The sequence below is a fragment of the Lepisosteus oculatus genome, chromosome 18 (genome assembly GCF_040954835.1).
Source record: "Lepisosteus oculatus isolate fLepOcu1 chromosome 18, fLepOcu1.hap2, whole genome shotgun sequence".
In the NCBI taxonomy this organism is placed as follows: Eukaryota; Metazoa; Chordata; class Actinopteri; order Semionotiformes; family Lepisosteidae; genus Lepisosteus; species Lepisosteus oculatus.
In genome coordinates, this window is record NC_090713.1 from 4,314,146 (window position 1) to 4,319,443 (window position 5,298).

Genomic DNA, 5,298 nt, shown 5'->3' on the forward strand with positions numbered 1-5,298 from the left:
TGTTCTACTCTGAGAATGTAGAGGGGGTGGAAAGTGCCTGCGGTCATTTAATTAGTATTAAAATTCACACTGATTCCCTTGCGAAGATACGGACATAGGAATATTCGTGCGTGGTCAAAAAATGGCAGAAAAACGACAAAGTGAAGGCTGTGAAAACATTCACAATGTACTTTATACACAAAGCAAATATACCCCCCCCCTCAATTCAATTCAAGCTGCTTTATTAGCATGACAGATGGGTACAATCAGTGTTGGGTATTTACTTTGCTTTGAGATGCCACTTTTAAAGGTGATATATAAAATCAAGGCTTTAACTTGCTTTAACTCCGCAAGTCTGAGTTCTTGTGTCTGTCCTATCCGAACCCGAAAGTATTACAATATGTATCTTTATAGCAGGTGGTGTACAGCTTTTTAGTATAGATTACACTTTTCTAAAATGTATTTAAAAAATAAAAACGATTACAATTTAATCTTTCCACGTTTGATCCCAAAATAAATCTAAACGGGGAGAAAGCTATGCTGAAAGTTTATTAAGATACTTAGAAGACAAAGATATCAATTTATGTTGCATTTGTCTGATTGTGAATCAAAAAACACATATATTTAAACCCGCATTTGCGATTTAAATCAAAACGTTATTTAAATCAATATAAATGTTTATATTGTAACGCCTAGGTGACTATTCATTGTTATTAAAATGACTTAAATTCGATCATGTTGTGATATTTAGAAATATAAATTTGTTTGGTGCGAGTGAGGTTTTATTTAATCTCTGACTCAGTGATGGCCTGGCATGGTGAGGTGCGCTGGCAGCTATGTGGTGTTACGCAGTGGTGGCCTGACACGGTGAGGTGCCCTGGCAGCTGTATGATGCAGTGGTGGCCTGGCACGGTGAGGTGCGCTTGCAGCTATGTGACGCAGTGGTGGCCTGGCACGGTGAGGTGCGCTTGCAGCTATGTGACGCAGTGGTGGCCTGGCACGGTGAGGTGCGCTGGCAGCTGTGTGGTGTGGCGCAGTTGTGGCCTGGCACGGTGAAGTGCGCTGGCAGCTGTGTGATGCAGTGGTGGCCGGGCACCGTGAGGTGCGCTGGCAGGTGGGTGATGCAGTGGTGGCCTGGCACCGTGAGGTGCGCTGGCAGCTGTGTGGTGTGACGCAGTGGTGGCCTGGCACGGTGAAGTGCGCTGGCAGCTGTGTGGTGTGACGCAGTGGTGGCCTGGCACGGTGAGGTGCGCTGGCAGCTGTGTGATGCAGTGGTGGTCGGGTATGTAGAGGTGCACTGGCAGCTGTGTGTTGTGACGCAGTGGTGGCCTGGCACGGTGAGGTGCACTGGCATATAATGAATATATTCATGTGCATCCAACACACAGTTCAACGCTAGCAACTACACAAAATCTAAAATATGAGCTCTACTTGCCACTTACAATACCAACAGTACCAGCTAACTTTAGTAGTGACATTTTCATGGATCTTTTTAACAATAAAATTTACAACATCAGACTTCAGACACAATTAAACAGACCTCACCGTGCCATGCCACCAGCTGCGTCAAACCACACAGCTGCCAGCGCAACTCACCGTGCCCGGCCACCACTGCATCACACAGCTGCCAGCGCACCTCACCGTGCCAGGCCACCACAGCGTCACACCACACAGCTGCCAGCGCACCTCACCGTACCAGGCCACCACTGCGTCACACCACACAGCTGCCAGCGCACCTCACCGTGCCAGGCCACCACTGCATCACACAGCTGCCAGCGCACCTCACCGTGCCAGGCCACCACTGCATCACACAGCTGCCAGCGCACCTCACCGTGCCAGGCCACCACTGTGTCACAACACACAGCTGCCAGTGCACCTCTACATACCCGACCACCACTGCATCACACAGCTGCCAGCGCACCTCACCGTGCCAGGCCACCACTGCGTCACATAGCTGCAAGCGCACCTCACCGTGCCAGGCCACCACTGCATCATACAGCTGCCAGGGCACCTCACCGTGTCAGGCCACCACTGCGTCACACATATTTCAGCGCCATATATTTCATGGATATTATGGAATATAATGGATGGATATCTTAGTTATCTTTCTAGTTCACAGGTTTGCATGCATAATTTAATTTTGAAAGCCACTGAGACATCAGGTACTACTGTTGTATTTATGAAAAAGAAACAAAACAAAAAACATACTAACAACTGTGCCATCCTACTCCTTAGTTAATACATTTTATTATTCATAAACTGTTAACATTGTTAGCAAAATATTTTGAATTATATTTAACCCTATTTTTTCTTTAGTTTTGTATTTAACTCATTATATGATAGTCAGACTTAATGTATATTTGAACAATGAAAATATATTTTTACAAGATTTTACATTAAGCACTTAAAATTAATATGGTTAATAATAGTAAACTGTAACATGCTGTAACAAGATCGGTTAAACTGCGAAGAAAATGCTTTCAGAGAAAATGTTTCAGGTGTGAAGAACATAGATCTCCAATGCAATTTCAACCAAACCTGTTCCCACACACCCTGCCCCCACTACCATTAGAATATACACAAACATTTTAGCGTTTCATTCTGAGCAGAAGACCCTCACACCTGAAGAGTGCTGGCTGTGACGAATTAAACCGGTTTTACAGGTTTCAATCACAGACCATGTGACATGGGACTCAGTAAACTACAGTAACACCGTATTTGATAACGCTATAAAAACGCTATAAAATAATGTGACTTGGCACAGAACAAGTTTACAGCACAGTACAAAAATAAATGCTGACCATGACTTTAGAAGCATAAATTGCCTTACACTCAATTTAAACACAAGCTGTCTTTAGCCCTCTAAGCTGGTTCATACAGAAATGTAGAGATCCAGGCTCAGAACACACAGCTTCATTAGCGAATACATATGCAGGACAACTAGAGAAGATGTTTTACAGAGGATGGATTTTTAGAGACATCCCATCATATTCACAACGTGAAATCTAGAAAATAATATTACGTAACCAAAATCCGCAATATGGAAACAGAACCTGTGTAATTGTTGATAGATGATGTACTCGTAACATTTTTTCAAGACGAACTACAACATTTAAAAAATGAGTTGTATGTACTTGATATCTCTAATCAATCCACGGGTCCCAGCACAAAACAAAACTAAAACGCATACCGTTTCGCGCTTCTTATTAGTTGCTCAAAAGTAATTTGACCGTATGAAATGCATAATATAAACCTAGAAACATATACGTGAGCAGTACTTAAGCACTGTAGTATCGGTGTTAAGACATACCTCTCAAATACTGTAAATCAAGTTAAAAATATCTCAAGACCGATTCTGGTCATAATGAAACCATGTTTCGTGTATGTTTTCTTTAAAGTACCGAGACCAGCCATATACTGTATGTTTATGTTCCAAAATTAATATCGTTTATGGCCTTCACACGCGTTACAGTATGCTCCTCTTCTTTTTATGCTCAGCTACTAAGATTTCCCTTCAGTGGTAAAATAAGATATGAATATTCAATACTTAAACGGGCACAGTTAAGACATTAAATATACATATACATACTGTATACAGTACAGTTTGCATACGGTAATATGTTTATGTTACGCGATTAAAAAATAAATAAATAAAAATGAAAAGTCCAGCACCAGCTGGATTCAAACACACAACCTGCCAGTTCGTAGTCACGCACCTAGACCAGTAGGCTACAAGACAGCTCACATGAACAGGCAGGCGAAACAGCCCTACACAGCCCTGCCGCAGTACACGGATATAATCATACCGTTATTTAATTCTTGAGATACGCGATTCCATATTATATTCCCTTTTAATCAAATTCTAAAAGTATGCTTGTTGACTCCGGTATCACGTTAGTTAAAGACTTCAAAGCTTACAATGTTTAGGGAGAAATGGAATACTGGTGTGTATTTTTTTCTTTAAAGTGCTGATTCCTGGAACACCCCTCTGAAGTGGTTCCATAAGAAAAGAAAGCGTTGATAAATACAAGTGTCTTTTAATACACTCTTTGCTGTGCTCTTGAGGATCCTTGTGATATTTTAAGCTCTAGTTGAATGATAGGTGTCGCATTTTAAATCATTTTCGTAGTTAGAAATTATGAAACGCCCTGTTAAAAGCAAGGAAGTTTTTATGCCCGTTGAAGTAAAACAAAATGCCTGACAAAGTATGGCTTGGACAGATTCCAAGTGCTTGTACAAATGTGCTAAAGAAATTATACTTTGAGTATACAGCTTGTCCAAAGTCATCCATTATTAATACTATTAGTAATATCTTCAGTAAAGGCTTTGATGCATAAATATTTCTGATAAAGGTAGGTTGTGTACTTTTGTCCAACTGAGCAATCTTGCTTTCATAAAATATACCAACATTTTAATGACTGATGATTAACATGCTGTAATACACAGTTCAAAATTAAAGGCTCAAATGCTGTACATGAGAGGTTAAGCTCCCCCTGGCGGTTTGACAAGGCGACGCCGGATAGTTAGTCACGTGACACACGTGAACCGCGTGATACCCCGGTGGGCGTGTCGCGGTATGCCGCGAAATACCTCACCCATTTTGAATGGCTGCATCTGTACGTGTTCCGTCAGTCTCCTCACGTGTGTGTCTATCCTGTGTTTTGTGTGGTTGTTAAAGAATAAAGCTAGCGCTTGGTTGGTTAATTGCGTCTCCACTGTTCTTTTGTTCTGAAAAGAACCTGCAAAACGCTACATTGGTGTTAGAGCAGGATGAATGAACAACTCGTGGCAGACACTACATGATTTAAGCGCCGGCTGACGCTGAAAGAAACAGAACCCATCGGCAGCACACATAGGGAGCCTGAGCAACTCCTGGGTGCGATAGGTGGCAACAGCCCTTACCAGGGCTACCCAGTAGTGGTCCTGCCAGTAGAATTGGGGCGACTGGCCGCTACTCCTGGTCAGCGGCTGCCCCAGAGAGAGGATGCCCTCCCTGCCGGAGCCGATCAGCGATTCCCACACCCATCGGCGCGGGTGCGACCAAGTCGCTACGATGGTGAAGCGCCTTGGGAAACCTACGAGGCGCAGTTCCAGCTCCCGGCCCGGACGAATGGCTGGAGCCGGGCGGAGATGGCCGGCCACCTGGCGGCGGCGCTGGAAGGAGCGGCCGGCCAGGTGCTCCTGGACGTCCTGGAGGAGGACAGAGGCAACTACATGGCGCTGGCAGCAGCTCTCCAGCTGCGCTTCTGTGTGGAGGAGGCGCCGGACTTGATGCGGGAGAGGCTGGCCCTGCGGTGGCGCCGACCAGGAGAGCGACTG